Genomic DNA, 17,979 nt, shown 5'->3' with positions numbered 1-17,979 from the left:
AGTAAATGGATACACTCACAAACCAAGATAGGTACTTACTTATATGAGGCAGAATCACACAGTGTCTGCTTAATAAATGTCTGATGGGGCTTCCCTGGTGGCGCAGTGGTTGAGAATCCACCTGCCGATGCAGGGGACACGGGTTCGTGCCCTGGTCCAGGAAGATCCCACATGCCGCAGAGCGGCTAGGCCCATAAGCCATGGCCGCTGAGCCAGCATGTCCGGAGCCTGTGCTCCGCAACGAGAGAGGCCACGACAGTGAGAGGCCCACATAACGCAAAAAAAAAATAAAAATAAAAAATAAAAAAATAAATGTCTGATGAATGAATATTGTATCTTTTAAAATTAATTAATTTATTTATTCAACAAATGTTTATGTGGTGCACCAGGCTCTGTTCTAGGCAATGGAGATATAGCACTGAGCAAAAGAGACGAATCCCTACCTTCATGGAGTTTACATTCTGATAGAAATAGAAAATAAACAAAATAAGTTAGATATTTAATATGTTAGATATACAAAAAAACTGAGAGAAAAAAATAAAGCAAAGAAAGTGTACTGGGACAGTTGGAAGCGGTTTTGCAGTTTTAGATATCCCTGATATCTAAAAGGGAGGGTATCCCTGATATAAAGGGTCAGTGCTTTTATTTTTTTATTTTTTAATTGAACTATAGTTGATTTACAATGTTGTGTTAGTTTCTGGTGTACAGTGAAGTGATTCAGATATATATACATATTCTTTTTCATATTCTTTTCCATTATGGTTTACTAGAGGATATTGAATATAGTTCCCTGTGCTATACAGTAGGACCTTGTTGTTTATTTTATATATAGTATTTAATAGTTTGGATCTGCTAATCCCAAACTCCTTATTTATCCCTCCCCAACCCCCTTTCCCCTTTGGTAGCCATAAGTCTCTTTTCCACGTCTGTGAGGCTGTTTCTGTTTTGTAAAAAAGTTCATTTGTATCATATTTTAGATTCCACATATAAGTATTATCATATGGTATTTGTCTTTCTCTTTCCGACTTACTTCACTTGGTATGATAATCTCTAGGTCCATCCACGTTACTGCAAATAGCATTAATTAATTCTTTTTTACAGCTGAGTAGTATTCCATTGTATATATACATATATATATATATATATATATATACCACATCTTCTTTATCCATTCATCTGTCAGTGGACATTTAGGTTGCTTCCATATACTGGCTATCGTAAATAATGTTGCTATGATCATCGGTGTGCATGTACGCTTTCAAATTAGTGTTTTCTCCAGATATATGCCCAGGAGTGGGATTGCTGGATAATACGGTAACTCTATTTTTAGTTTTTTAAGGAATATCCATACTTTTTTTCATAGTGGCTGCAACAATTTACATTCCCACCAACAGTGTGGAAGGGTTCCTTTTTCTTCACACCCTCTCCAGCACTTGTTATTTGTAGACATTTTTTGTTGTTGTTGAGGGAAACTTTATTTATTTATTTATTTTTAACATCTTTATTGGAGTATGATTGCTTTATGATGGTGGGTTAGTTTCTGCTGTAAAAAAAAGTGAATCAGCTATACCTATACATATATCCCCATATCTCCTCCCTCTTGCATCTCCCTCCCAGCCTCCCTATCCCACCCCTCTAGGTGGTCACAAAGCACCGAGCTGATCTCGCTGTGCTATGTGGCTGCTTCACACTATGTATTTTACATTTGGTAGTGTATATATGTCCATGCCACTCTCTCACTTCGTCCCAGCTTACCCTTCCCCCTCCCCGTTTCCTCAAGTCCATTCTCTACGTCTGCATCTTTATTCCTGTCCTGCCCGTAGATTCTTCATGACCATTTTTGTGTTTGTTTTTTTAGATTCCATATATATGTGTTAGCATACGGTATTTGTTTTTCTCTTTCTGACTTACTTCACTCTGTATGACAGACTCTAGGTCCATCCACCCCACTACAAATAACTCAATTTCGTTTCTTTTTATGGCTGAGTAATATTCCATTGTATGTATGTGCCACATCTTCTTTATCCATTCATCTGTCAATGGACACTTAGGTTGCTTCCATGTCCTGGCTATTGTAAATAGAGCTGCAGTGAACATTGTGGTGCATGACTATTTTTGAATTATGGTTTTCTCAGGGTATATGCCCAGTAGTGGGATTGCTGGGGCATATGGTAGTTCTATTTTTAGTTTTTTAAGACACCTCCATACTGTTCTCCATAGTGGCTGTAACAATTTACATTCCCACCAACAGTGCAAGAGGGTTCCCTTCTCTCCACACCCTCTCCAGCATTAATTGTTTGTAGATTTTTTTTTTTTTTTTTTTTTTTTTTTTTTTTGCGGTACACGGGCCTCTCACTGTTGTGGCCTCTCCCGTTGCGGAGCACAGCCTCCAGACGCGCAGGCTCAGCGGCCATGGCTCACGGGCCCAGCCGCTCCGCGGCACGTGGGATCTTCCCAGACTGGGGCACGAACCCGTGTCCACTGCATCGGCAGGCGAACTCTCAACCACTGCGCCACCAGGGAAGCCCTGTTTGTAGATTTTTTGATGATGGTCATTCTGACCGGTGTTAGGTGATACCTCATGGTAGTTTTGACTTGCATTTCTCTAATAATTAGTGATGTTGAGCATCTTTTCATGGGCCTCTTGGCCATCTGTATGTCTTCTTTGGAGAAATGTCTATTTAGGTCTTCTACCCATTTTTAACTGTTTTTTTTTTTTTGTTATTGTTATTGAGTTGTATGAGCTGTATATTTTGGAAATTAATCCCTTGTCTGTAGCATAATTTGCAAATATTTTCTCCCAGTCCATAGGTTGTCTTTTCGTTTTGTTTATGGTTTCCTTTGCTGTGCAAAAGCTTGTAAGTTTGATTAGGTCCCAGTTGTTTACTTTTGCTTTTATTTCTATTGCCTTGGGAGACTAAGAGTCAGTGCTTTTAAAATACTGACCATGGGGCTTCCCTGGTGGTGTAGTGGTTGAGAGTCTGCCTGCCAATGCAGGGGACACGGGTTCGTGCCCCGGTCCGGGAAGATCCCACATGCCGCGGAGCAACTAGGCCCATGAGCCATGGCCGCTGAGCCTGCGCGTCCGGAGCCTGTGCTCCGCAACGGGAGAGGCCACAACAGTGAGAGGCCCGCGTACAGCAAAAAAAAAAAAATACTGACCTTGGTAAATATTTTTAAGCTTACTATTAAACATTTAAAATTTTAGTTCCCCTATGTGTGTGGTAAATTCAGCCTAATAACATATTCGATTAATAATGTTGGGTATTTTTTATGTTATGTATAAGAGATGTGATTTTTCTAGACTCTTCCAGAATAAATTGTAGAAAATTATAAAGCATGATAGAAAAATAGGATAACTTACAAATTACTAAAGACAGGTCCAGATCATTATGTTTTGCTTATTTATATCTATGTCTGATATATCAAAACTGGATGTATCTCCAAATCAACTCTAAATAAATAAGTAAAATGCCATCTGGAGCCTTCTTGAAAATAATCCACTCTTGCACATCCCTGCTGTCCTAGTGCGACCCCTATGTAGTCTGAGTAGCATATGAGGGAGAGACTGTGTGCCATGGTCTGTAACCCACACACAACCCTCCCTAGTGTCAGCAAAGCAAATCAGGACGCAAAGTGCTTATGACCACCAAGCAGATAAAGCAGTTTTGATTTTTTTCATCTCTCTCTCTCTCTCAAATGTGAAGACTCACTAATGAAAAAACATCTAGTACTAAATTGAAATAATTTCACAATATCAAGGCCTTTGAAAGTGGATATTATGGAACTTGGGGTTAAAACTGAGGTTGTGATTATCACTCAAGACAAAGTCATCTGTAGCTAATTCTATATGAATGATGAGAAAAAGCCCTATGCACCTTCTCAGGGTTCACCAGCCTTTATCAGTACTTAGTACTGCGAAACTGCCCATTAGGCTTGGCAAACATGTTTAAAGGGGTTTTCTTTTTCCATTTTTATTATCATTTTATTTGTCCAGAGAAACTTTTATCAAGCTTTCAGTCTGTGAATTTGTCTTCATTTGTTCATTGCTTTCTACAATATGTGTCCACTTCAAAATAAATAAATATTTGAAATTATTTTGTTTTTTAAAACCTACTAAGCATTAATGGTTTCTCCCTTTGTCACACATTTCAGTTATCTTTGTGATTTTAAGTTCATTTTCACACACAATATATGGTTGTATTCTAATAACTGAAATGTGCAATTTAGATATTTAAAAATATATCCCAAACTTAATTATCTGACCAGTAAGCCTTCTAAATCCATTTGAATAAAGATTGTATATTTACCATTTAGGAAATCTACAAAATTCTCAATTTATTATTAGGTATATGGAGAACTACCCAAATGCATTAGAAGTGAGACCATTCAAGTACTTAGCCCTCACCACTTCAGCTCTACTCAAGATATTTCAGTCCAGTTTCTAATAGCTAAATGTCACAGTTCCATGCCAAACACATCAAGGACTTTCCTGGCACCAGTGTGCCTACTTTAGAATGAGCGATATTTCAGAGACATCAGAATTTATCACCCACTAAATTCAACTTAATAAGGCTGCATCATCCTCAGTGTTTCAGCTTCATGCACAATTTATTATCATTTCATATGAAAAGCTAAAAGCTCAGAACACACATATACTATCTTATTCCTAAAAAGAAAGCCCTTTTCTTGAGCAGTTTTAGACACTGGATAGCAATTCAGACTGTAATTGAGTGTCTTCTCAGATCATCTGACAGAGTTCACATTGAAAAAGAGATTAAAGACAAAATGTCAGGGTATTCCAATTGTGAGGAAATCCCTGCATTCTCCTTCAGCCTTCAGCCCTTCAGCACTGACAAGATGAGAAGCCTCAAACAAGGACTCCCAGGGACTTTCTGAAAGCAGACACAGTCTCTAGCTGTCCTCAGGAGCTCCTTGTATACCTCGGAGCAAGGGAAGACATGATCACCTTATGTGATTTCAAACTGAGTCTGGAAATGCACCTAATCTGCATGTGTGTCTTTTCTTAACTTTTTTTTATTACTTTCTTCTGTTTTACAAGAAGGAAAAACAACAGACACCACACACAAAAATTGAGAAATTCTTTATTTAAAGAAATAAAGTAGTGTGTATCTCTTATTCCCATATTCCTGATTTTTCCCTCCCCTATTCCCTCTCCCCTTTGGTAACCATAAGTTTGTTTTCTATGTCTGTGAGTCTGTTTTTGTTCTGTATATAGATACATAAATAGATAAGTAACAAGGATTTACTGGATAGCACAGGGAATTATACCCAATATCTTGTAATAACCTATAATGGAATATATTCTGCAAAAAACAATGAATAACTATGCTACATACCTGAAACTAACACAATATTATAAATCAACTATACTCCAATAAAAAAGAAAAGAGAAAAGAAAAGAAAGAAGTAAACTATAAGTAGGGACTGTCAAAAAACCTATATTGGAAACATTAACAAGGATGTAACATCTTTTGTTGGCCTCTAGGTAAAATGGCACATCCAAGGTTATTTTAAATTCAGGATAATGGCTACCTTGAGACTTCATAGGAAGGTGCTAGTTAGATGTAGGTAATTCAGATACAAAACTCCTATACTTAAAAAACAGGAACTTTGGGACTTCCCTGGTGGTGCAGTGGTTAAGAATCCGCCTGCCAATGCAGGGGGCGTGGGTTCGATCCCTGGTTGGGGAACTAAGATCCCACATGCCATGGCGCAACTATGCCCATGCACCACAACTCCTGAGTCTGCACTCTAGAGCCCATGAGCCACAAATACTGAGCCCGTGTGCCACAACTACTGAAGTCCACATGCCTCTCTGCAACGAGAAGTCATTGCAATGAGAAGCCCACGCACCACAATTAAGAGTAGCCCCCTGCTGACTCGCCGCAACTAGAGGAAGCCTGTGCGCAGCAACAAAGACCCAACGCAGCCAGAAATAAAAAATAAATAAATAAATTTATTTAAATAAATAAATAATTAATTAAAAAATTTTAAAACAGGAACTTTAAGGATGGGGGAGGGGAGCTGAATCTTCTCCATACTGACCTAATTCATTAGGTCGGTCACTTGTTACCAACTAGATATGCAGGTTGTGTGCTCATCTTAAAAAAGGGCTATGTTTCCATTGGAAAAGCAACCACAAGAGTGTCATTTTCCCGACAGTACCAGTGTACAAACAGGTATCTATAGCGGGCAAGGCAGCGGGCGCCACAGCACACCAGAGGTTTCCAGCAGTGCTGACACGCTATCGCGGTACTCTCCCTAGTCTTACACATTGAACAATAACTCAAACCCATCACAAGATCACTTGTCATTCCTCCTCGGTTAAATGGGTCTTTATTTTTAGAGAACAATGGGAATTAAAGGAAACTGGAGGCCTTACATCACAGAACTATAAATAGTTGCTGTTAAATGCAGCCTCATGTTTTTGTTTTTCAGTTTTAAAATGAAGTTGATATTTGAGAGGGGTTATTCATCTGCTGAACAGTTTATGATGCCCCGGTGATGTCATCTTATCTAGGTGATTAAGGACCTATTTAGTTTTTCAATCAGACAAATCACTAGCTCTCAACAGGAATTTTAATCAGAAGGATTGCTTGCTGTGCTGAGACTGTTCCCAGCGAACACAATGTTACTGACCTTTCCTCCACAGGAAATTTAAATTTGCATCATTTGGCTGGTTAGGATTTCTGCCATTTCCCTGTGGATCAAGATTGGAGATGAACTTTCAGGTTCAGTCATACATTAAAAACACAAACGTAAGCTGTGAAAAGCCAGAAGCAGAATGATGTCTTTCCCCTGATGCAAAGGTCACTGCTGTTTTTTTCTCATTCATTCCAGCTGACCACAGGCTTCTACACTTACTGCCCCCATTTAGGGAACTCAAATTGGAAAACAGCCATACTTATAGGCCCTCAGCATGTTCACTGCATTAAGATTATCTACTACATTTAACTTTGCTCTCTCATTTGTATGTTAAAGGAAAAATTATTTTCCTTGTGACAAACTAGACCTAACAGGACATTTTTTTAAAGTTTGTAAATGAGGTTATATTTATTAGAATAATTCTGTTTTGGTCTAGAAAGTTCCTGCCTTGTACCACCAAGGGAAAAAAGAAAAAAGTCCCAGGTAAACATTCCCTGGAGAAAATTGCTACTCTCAAAATAAGCAATTTCAGGGCGCAAACTCATAAATCTGCTGTGACATCAAGTTTCTAAGTAAAACTTGTTCAGGGAATCACACAGGAAACACATCCCCGACCCCAACAAGAGTCAATAAGAAGTAACTTAGGAAAGCTAGTTACCATGATCTCCAGTTTTAAATTTGCAATTGTTTTCGTATTTCCAAAAGTGAATTCATAGATTTATATAATTACAAAACACTGCAATCTCTTAGGATCCTATACAACATTCACTTAATGATTTAGGACTAAGAGAGAAAAGGTTAAAAAGTCTTACCCTAGAATTATACTAAAAATGAAGCCGATTTAATAACCAAAAAAAGGACTCAGGACTAAAGCTTTATTATACCTTACTTAAAAGTAATGTTGTTTGAAACCAAGATAAGCCTACATTTATTTCTACCTCAACACTTAGCCTCTAAATAAATTTTCAATTTAATCTGTTTAGCCACACTATGATAACTGATTCCAAGAGAACATGCATTTAATTATCACTACATATCAGAAAACATTAAGAAAATATTTAAGAAGTGTAACCCATCATAACTAACCCATTAGTCTAAGCTTGGAAGCAATTTAGAAATGCCTTTTAAAAGTTTATCTAGGGCTTCCCTGGTGGCGCAGTGGTTGAGAGTCCGCCTGCCAATGCAGGGGACATGGGTTCGTTCCCCGGTCCAGGAAGATCCCACATGCCGCGGAGTGGCTGGGCCCGTGAGCCATGGCCGCTGAGCCTGCGCGTCCGGAGCCTGTGCTCCGCAATGGGAGAGGCCACAACAGTGACAGTCCTGCGTACCGCAAAAAAAAAAAGTTTATCTATAAATTATGTAATTCCATTAATTTTGCAATCTGTATAAAAGATGCTTTGTGGTTTAGTCATGGAAGGGCAGGGTTTTTTTGTTTGTCCTTAAAGAAATTTAAATTAGTGGGCTAGAGACTGTTTCATCTTAATAAACAGGTTTGATTATGCATTGTTTTTACGAATTGCCTTCACCATTAAAATGAAGCATACAAATGATAAAAAAATCATTTCAGCAATCAGCTACGAGCAAATGCACAACTGCTTGACACTCTTCCTGGGAACTTGATTCAGATTTGACATCAGCCATATCACTTCTATTGCACAATATCAAATATAAAAGACATCTTGATAGGATAACTTCTTCATAACAGAAGAAAATGCCCCAAACTGTTCCTTTTAAATTTATTTTATTTATTTATTTTTGGCTGTGTTGGGTCTTCGTTGCTGCGCGCGGGCTTTCTCTAGTTGTGGCAATTGGGGGCTACTCTTTGTTGCGGTGCGAGGACTTCTCATTGCGGTGGCTTCTCTTGTTGCAAAGCATGGGCTCTAGGCGCGCAGGCTTCAGTAGTGGTGGCTCGTGGGCTCTACAGCGCAAGCTCAGTAGTTGTGGTGCATGGGCTTAGCTGCTCAGAGGCATGTGAGATATCTTCCCGGACAAGGGCTGGAACCCGGGTGCCCTGCATTGGCAGGCGGGTTCTTAACCACTGCGCCACCAGGGAAGCCACCCCAAACTGTTTTTAAACTGAGTTTTCATGGTCTGTGACATGCCATGGCATTACTTTAATTATAAAAAAAAAGAAAATCAATAAAAGTCAATAAAAATGAATGACGCAAACATCCTTAATTACATTCCAAAGGCGAATAGATGTCTGTTTTTTTTATCATAAGTTGGAAAAAAAATGAGTAACTATTGCACCATACACTGTGCTAAGTGATTACCTGGCTTACATCCTGCACAATAAATTTTTAAAAACTGAGTCCAAAAGATAGCTCAAGGTCATAGAGCTTCAAGTGTGAGAGCCAGGGTTCAAGCCCAGAATACAAATCCAAGTTCTGTCTGATTTCAAGGCCCACGTTCTTTCCATTGCATATTCTGCTGTTTGGTTTCAGATTGACCTGGCTCCTTACAGTTGTACAGCTTTCAATGCGATGACCAACCTTAACAGCACTGTATAGATGAACTGCATGCAGAACAAAGATAACTGCTTCCCCAAATTCACCTTGCTCTTTCCCGGGAGGTTTCCTCGGACCGCCCTACCCTGGGAATTCTGGGTAGGACACTCTGGTCCCTCTCTAAGCGATTACAAGAAGTGCCCAAGCTAAACAGTGCATGCAAAGAGATTTTAAAGTCATTCCAGCACAATTATCCTTATCAACAAAAACCAACTACAGCTCAATCAAACTTCAGAGAAGAAAAGCTTGAGTGAGAGTTAAATAAATTGAAGTGTAAGGTCAGGCTTTTATAAGGCGTTCCAGATTCTATCACCTTGCTCTAATTCTTGCATATTTCAGCAGTCACGTTTTTTGTGACTTCACAGAAATAACAAGACATTTTAAAACTCCCAGGATAGTTACAAAGTACTGTTAACATACACTGTTCATCCACATATAGCCCAGGGCACTGAGAACATTGGGATAAACTTGGAAGTCTGCAATTGAAAAGTTATTTTTAAATATAAACCAGGTGATAATTAAAAAACGGGGGGGAGGTGAGTGTAACTGAACCAACTTAGATTTTTTTCTCAGTTTCCATACTGTTTGCATTGCTCCTTTCATTTCTGACACTATCAATGTCATAAGGGTTTGAACAAATCTAGAGCAATTATTCGGAAACCCTCACATATAGGCTGACTTGAACATCCTAAGGCCTTATATTCACATACTTCTTCAAACATTGAGTGAAATTATTTACTTGCAAAGATTCTTTATCTCTTTTTAGAAAAATAATTTCAAAGTTTCTTGACTAGTACATCAATAATAGCATATGACTATTATCAAGTTGTCAAACCGATGATAAAACTATCATGACAACCCAACTCCATGATACCGTTGGTTATATGTACACAAAGCAAAGAGAATGGAATATTTAACTAAAAGAAAATTCATATTCTGAACATTAACTGTTATCCTTAAGAGCCACCTACTACCTAATTTGGTTCAAAGTCAAGGCATTGTGTGTACACAGTAGATTCTCAATATATAACTTACATAAACCTAAACACTCAATCTAGGAAATGGTCAGAGGAAATAAATATACTAACCCTGTAACAGTGACTGACTTCAAAACAAAACACTGATAGAATGAGTATGAGGCATGGCAAGTATGAGGCAAATACTGAGAAGGGGCAACAAGACTTCCCAGGTACACTGAAGGCAGACTGTGGATGGGAAGTTATTCATTAAACAGCCCACATAAAGAGGCGTGTTAGCACAAAGTTTTCATGGAAGAACCAACTACACAGAGGGTTGTTATAAACTCTGATTTTGTGTCTAAATTTGTATGAATGGAATACTAAAAGCCTTTAGGTACAAAATGTTTTGAGAATCTCTGTAATTTCTAAAAGGTCCAATCACACACTCAACAGAGCCCTCCTCCACCCCCATTTTCCATTGCTTCAGCTGTTTTTTATTAAAACTAGCAGCTACAGAGGAATAGTGAATGCAGATTTAAGCTAAACAGGCTATTTTGCCTTTTCCATTTGCAACCAAATAAAATTTTATTTTTAAATTTTTTGGCAGTTTGTCCATTTTTCAGATATATCACCAAGCCTCAAAGGTAAAAATTGATATCATTTTGAGTCTTTGCCACAGAATGAAGAATTCTACAGTTGTGCATTAAAAGACAAATTTGCTTTTACGTCAGAAAGTATGAAAAAGTAAGCTGCACCAGTCATAAGAGATTTTGGGGGAAAAGATCCAAAGATGGCTAAGATACTTCTATATGAAAAATTAAGACAAGCTGAAGTCTCAACAATCCTCGTCAAAGTCAGTTTGCACAGTGGCTAGATGACAAATAAGGGCATTGTTAGTAACTCAGGAAAACTCCAGCAGAAATAACTGAAAATTTCCCCTCTGGGTTCTCAGCTTACCGTAGGCAAACTAAAACAACCCTAAAAACAGAAATACACCCTAGAAACAGGAACAGGCATTGGGATGACAGCCAAACAAGTCTAATGGAGAGATGTAAATATGCAGGTTATGGTACACGGAAACATTTTCCCCGTTATAAGGAGAGTAAAGAAACAATGAAAATGGATCTCCTTTCTTATTAAGTAAAAGTAACATGTATGCTTTACAGGAAGTTAATTGGGCTGTAGCTAACTGTAGCAAAGTTAACTGTAGCAAATACAGTAGTCCCGCTTATCCGCAGCATACGTTTCAAGATCACCAGTGGATGCCTGAAAACTTCGATAGTACCAGATCCTATATGTACTATATTTTTTCCTATACATACATACATACCTATGATAAAGTTTAATTTACAAACTAGGCATAAAAAGAGATTACCAATAACAACTAATAATAAAACAGAACAATTATAACAATATACGTAACAAAAGTTATGTGAATGGGGTCTCCCTCTCAAAATATCTTATTGTACAAATTTAATGCCTTTCCATCTTAACTCAGCACTTATCACGCAACTGTGACCATAACTTTTGCAGTGTGAGGTGTGACAGCAAAACCAGCAAGTTTCTTTCTCCTTCTTACAATTTCACGAATAGAAGATTCATTCTTGCTGTAGACCTTAGCAACCTGAGCATATGATTTTTTTTCTTTATTGAGAACTTTCACCTTTTCACTTAAAGGAAGCACTTTATGGCCTCTCTTTGGTATATCTGAATTGCCAGCACTGCTACTTTTCCACTTTGGGACCATTATGAAGTAAAATAAATTACCTGAACACAGTGATACGTCCACAGTCGATCCAGTAACCAAGATGGCGGCTGAGCGACTAACGGGTACGTCAGATCTAGACAGCATGAGATTTCATCACGCTACTCAGAAGCTGTGCAATCTTAAACATTTGAATTATTTCTGGAATTTTCCATTTAATATTTTTGGATCTCATATAACCTCACACCAGTAAGAATGGCCATCATCAAAAAGTCTACAAACAATAAATGATGGAGAGGGTGTGGAGAAAAGGGAACCCTCTTGCACTGTTGGTGGGAATGTAAATTGTTACAGCCACTATGGAGAACAGTATGGAGGTTCTTTAAAAAACTAAAAATAGAACTACCATATGATGCAGCAATCCCACTACTGGGCATATACCCTAAGAAAACCATAATTCAAAAGGACACATGTACCCCAATGTTCATTGCAGCACTATTTACAATAGCCAGGACATGGAAGCAACCTAAATGTCCATTGACAGATGAATGGATAAAGAAGATGTAGCACATATAAACAATGGAATATTACTTGGCCATAAAAAGGAACGACATTGGGTCATTGGTAGAGATGTGGATGGACCTAGAGTCTGTCATACAGAGTGAAATAAGCCAGAAAGAGAAAAACAAATATCATATATTAACACATATGTGTGGAATCTAGAAAAATGGTACAGATGAACCTATTTGTAAAGCAGGAACAGAGGCGTAGACATAAAGAATGGACATGAGGACACGGTGGGGAGGGGAGGGTGGGATGAACTTGGGAGACTAGGTTTGAGATAAATACACTACCATGTGTAAAACAGATAGCTAGTGGGAACCTGCTGTATAGCACAGGGAACTCAGCTCAGTGCTCTGTGACGACCTAGATGGGTGGGATAGGGAGGGTGGGAGGGAGATGCAAGAGGGAGGGGATATGGGGATATATGTATACATATAGCTGATTCACTTCATTGTACAGCAGAAACTAACACAATATCGTAAAGCAATTTTACTCCAATAAAAATAATTATAAAAATAGTATTTTCGGACCTCAGTTGACCTCGGGTAACTGAAAATGCGGGAAGGGAAACCGTGGCTGAGGGGGTGACGACTGTAGTTGTTTCTGGGGTACGTTACACTGTATAGTTTGATGAGAGCAGGACGGTGGTAAAGATGGAGAGAATAGTGTAGGTTACCTGGAGGAAGCGCTATGGACCACACCTAACTCCGTGCCTTGAGCTGGAGCAGCCTGGGCGTAGAGAGGGTGGGGGTCAACTCTGGCTCTTAGAAGTTGCAGCAGCAACAGGGGAAAGAGGGCAAGGAGTTGGAGAGGGAGACGAGTGGGAGGAAGAAGTCACCTTCTAGACACTTTCTGTCATTGTTGCCAAAGTTCCTGACAACAAAATGTATCAGAACACAGTCTCTGACTCTACTCTTTTTTTTTTTTTCAGGATAGGATAGGACACTAATCATATGAGTAATTTAGCTGTCAGCAGAAGAGAAATCGACCACTGGGGAGACATATTCTGTAAGGGTGTCACACGCCAAAGAATGAGATTAGGAATTCTGCCAATCTTCTTTAAAAAAAGCTCTTCAAATTATCAGAGATGGCTGCCTGAAAGAACTGTGGGATGAGAAGTCAAAAGTTCTGCAGGGCAAAGCAGTATCATGCTCTTAAAAGACATGACTAAACAGCCATCACCAAGAACATGATCTCACTCGAGGCACTAATAATGGATTCTGAAAGTAGGATGTTCAGCGAATATTTCACCACATGGTTCGGAAGTCCCTAACCAAAAATATAACATGTGTACAAGAAAAGGTTCACAAACTTCAGAAACCTATCAAGACAGGTGGGTTCTCTTCTACTATCTTTTCTTTCCCAAACTGTATCAAGACCTCAAATTAGGAACTAGAAAGCAAATCCAAGAAATTGAGGAACTTACTGCACTGGATAGAAAATTACTAGCAAAAAAATGTAGAATAAGAATCAAAATAAAACTGTCCACAAATATTTTTAAATGGTTCTTATTTTTAATCTTCCTAAATCTCAAGGCCATGTTCAAACATTTAATAAGATAAAATTCTAAGAAAATATTTTGACCTCAACAAGAAGAATTTTCAGGATATAATGGATGTGGCTATTCAGCGATTTTCAAACTCATGGTCATGAGTTAAAAAAAAAAGTTTAAAAAAAACTGAGTTGATATTTCCAATATAATGTATACTTATTCATCTATTTCATGCATTTACTATTATACAAACTATTACTATTATATGGCAAACTACATACATGAGGTATACAACAAATAAAAAGGTTTTAAGGATAAAATTTTAAATATTTTAAAAGCAGTCTAATATTTTCTTCCCTCACCCAGGTGGATCATGTTTGCACTGCTTGGGATGTTCACAGTTCAGAAAACACAAATTTACTTTATTAATTGCATGTGAGGGGCAACATATATTCACCCATAACTTACACTCACACACACGTTTGAGATTTTGCAATATTTTATCCAAAAACCTTGAATTTAAATGTAGTGCTTTTATATCACTATATAGAACCTTTTTAAAGCAGTTATGGGGTGAATGAAGATACGGCAAATCAGGGTTTCAAAGACATTTTATTACTGCCGACGGCTGCACTTTACTCAGCAACTACTATGTGACAGGCATTTTATATTACATGTATTATATCTAATTCTCACTATATTCTCAACTATAAAGTAAAAATTATTCTTCCAATTTTATTTAAAAAAATGAAATTAAGGTTCATGATAAACCACATCCTGCAAATAAGTGGTAGAGCCAGGGTGGGTATCTTTAAAACCACAAAATCAAGATGATCACAATTACAGGACATTATGTGAAGGGCCAAGCATTTTAACTGTTTAGTATTTTCTTTATTTACAGCTGGCTCCTTAAAGCAAAGAGAGGGGAACTGAGAAATAAGCTGTTAACTATTAAAAATTCTTTAGGTTAAAAAAAATAACCGCTCCCAGACATTTCCACCTGCTTCTCTTCCCCTCTCCTTCAGCAAACAGTACTTTTAAGTCCTAGAAAGACACGTGCAGGAGAGATTTCTGGGAGTGGTTACAGCAGGTACGTTTCTACTGATGCAGTTGCCCAAAACCTTAGAGCTGTGAGTATTGTTTCCCAAAACAACATCCTTTAATCTTAAAAGACAATTTTTTTAAATTTGTTTTTATTTATTTATTTTTGGCCACGCAGCTTGTGGGATCTTAGTTCCTTGATCAGGGATTGAGCCTGCACCCTCAACAATGAAAGTGCAGAGTCCTAACCACTGGGCTGACAGGGAATTCCCTTAAAAGAGAATTTATTAAGGATAAGTTCTGGAGCTTGCAGAGCAGGGCATTCATTCTGTTTTGCACTGAAGAATAAGAGCAGGAGAGAGAAAGCCAGCTAGATTCCCTACCCACTCTTCTTACCAGGCTGATTGTGCAGTAGGAGCATCTTGGACTTCCACTCAGGACACAGAGTTTCCAGCTATGTTCCCAAACAGGGCCTGAAACTGGCTACTTGGTACCAAAATGCTTATTCCTCGTCCAGGCACAGATGCAGCTAATATTTATGAAGCCTCCGGGCTGCCAAAGTCAAAAAAAGATGAGAGGGTCCATGAGCCTGGAGAAGCTACTTTACAGTAAAAAATTGGTTGAATTAGGAGAAATGCTAACTGTAAAATGTTGTTTGCCAGTTTAAGAACCATGATTGGAAATTTCACTGCTAAGTTCTTCACCAGAAAACATGGGTTAAACTACAGTTGTGATTCAGCATGATTTCCTTTGCTGGAGATTTTTAAAAAGATATATGACTGCTGTCCATTCAGCCATTCTCTTCTGCCTGGGAAGTCCTCACCTCTCCTACCCACCTGGCAGATTTCTCTTCACTCTCCACACCCAAGCATGGCTTCCCTAGTGGAGCTTTCCCCACACGTAAGCTAGAATTAGGAACTTTCTCATCTGTGTGCTCAAAAAAATCTTAAATCTGTATTTAATTAGAACCACTCATTTTAAAATGCAACTATTTGTTCTTGACTATGGTTTCTGTGTTTACTCACCTTGTATTCCCATCACTTATTACTGTGCCTGGCACATAATACATCACAACAAATATTTGGTGGATGAAGAAATAAAGGTTGAATCATGAATCTGAAGGAGCACTAATTCCTACAGATAAGTTATAATAGATTCGTCTCAATCGTTCTATTTCAAACAAGGATTTGTTTGCTTTTATACACCTTATATAAAATCCATCATAGTTCTTTGAACATTCTCTTTGTAGCCTTATAAGATCACTATATCTGGTTGTCAATATACAAAGGAACCTTCTCTCATTACTAGTCACACCACAAGTCTAGCCTAACACAAATGAGATAGCTCTTACAACTTTTCTATTCACAAATTAGGAACCATTATCATCTGCAGCATTTCCTATAATTTCTAAACAGAGTAACCCGGCCCAGTGGGGAAAGTCATGTTTTCAATTGTTTATTCTCTGGCATCTCTAGTCAAAAGGTTCCTCAAAAAAAAAAAAGGAAAATTTTAAAGAAAATCTGAAGGAAAAATACACAATCCCACCTATTTACTTTGAAGGCTTGATCTAGCAAGCATTTAAGAAATGAATTTCTGGTGAAAAAAAAAGTAGTTAGGCAATGTTATACCAAATGTAATGTGTGCTCTTGCCCTTAAAAAAAGAGTCAGTCTGTCACGTTTAGAGAATATCTTTCTGAACTATGAGTGGATTACCTTATGTGGCCTGCCAGAAAACAGTATTCACTCCTATAAATACCTAATCCCTTAAACATTTCCCCCATAACTGCATCAATTTCTCATTAGATGAGCATGTCACTAAACATATATGTGAAACATAAGAATAACAAAACTCAAACTTTATAAACATTAGAAAGTAAAATACAGAAATCTACCAAAAATGCAGGGTTCCAGGTGGTCATTTCAAAAACAATCTGTATTAGGAAACTTCTTGAGAAAAACACTTACCATATAGTAGTTTCATTTCTTACACAAACTACATCAAGAATACACATTTTTAAATGTACTTCAGACCCTAAATAACTAAAGCAAACCTCTCAGTCACCGCCCCCCCCAACCCCAGGATAAAGGGCAATGCAAGAGAAAACAAATCACTAAAATATCCATTTATTCTCTCATAGGTCTCACCTCCCCTGTCCCCAACTCCAATATTTCAGTTCTTTAACTACCCCACCACCTTAACTCTTCTCTTCTAGAAAGTGGGTCAGTCCATCTTAGCAGGCCACCTAGAAGAAAGGTGGAGGTAACTACTGAACATTACTGGCATGCCCTGACCCTTCTCAGATTCAATTATTTTAAGATTTTGCCTTCCCCATATTTTTCATCTCCCCAAACTCCCCATCAAGTCACTTTTTTTCACTTTCTACACAGAGAGCAATGTTAAGTGAGCACATTCAGTATATAGGCCAAGCTACTGACAGAAAAATGAATAAGTTCCTTCTCAGATTTCAGTCCCGTAGGATTTAAGCTCCTCTCTTAAATTAATATTTATTCTACAAAACACTCACTTGGCATACATCTTATGCTACCTTGCCCTACCTCTCCCAATAACAGGCATGTCCTTGAAGGTGAAATCCATCTTAATCTCTTTTGTCCCCAGAATGCCTGCATATTCTCAGTAGGCACCTTCTGAATTCTCCTCTGTTCTCTGGTTAGAAGACTGGGCCCAGAATGGCCTCCTCAAAAAACGTTCAGACCATTTTTAAATTCACACTATAACCCACTGCAGAGGGTGTGGTGGACAAACAGGTTTTATCTTCACTGTAATGTTGATCAATTCACTAGCAGCTGCCTAAAGTGCTGGGTTAAGAAAGATAATAAGGTCACATATGGACTCAGAGAGAGAATGTACACTGATACTAATAATGGATTAGTGATGTCTGCCACATGCACAGGTAGGGAGCATGGTGGTATGCATGCTCAGTATTTGCCACCTCCACTCTAAACCCTGAGCCAAAATCTGAATTTCATTAAGTTCAAGAACTTCTTACTGCTTAAGTTCCTTTCCCTAACTGAAGCATTAGA

This window comes from Grampus griseus (assembly GCF_964374135.1).
Source record: "Grampus griseus genome assembly, chromosome: 3".
Lineage (NCBI taxonomy): Eukaryota > Metazoa > Chordata > Mammalia > Artiodactyla > Delphinidae > Grampus > Grampus griseus.
The sequence above is the reverse complement of the archived record's forward strand: the minus strand, read 5'-3'. Positions refer to the sequence as shown.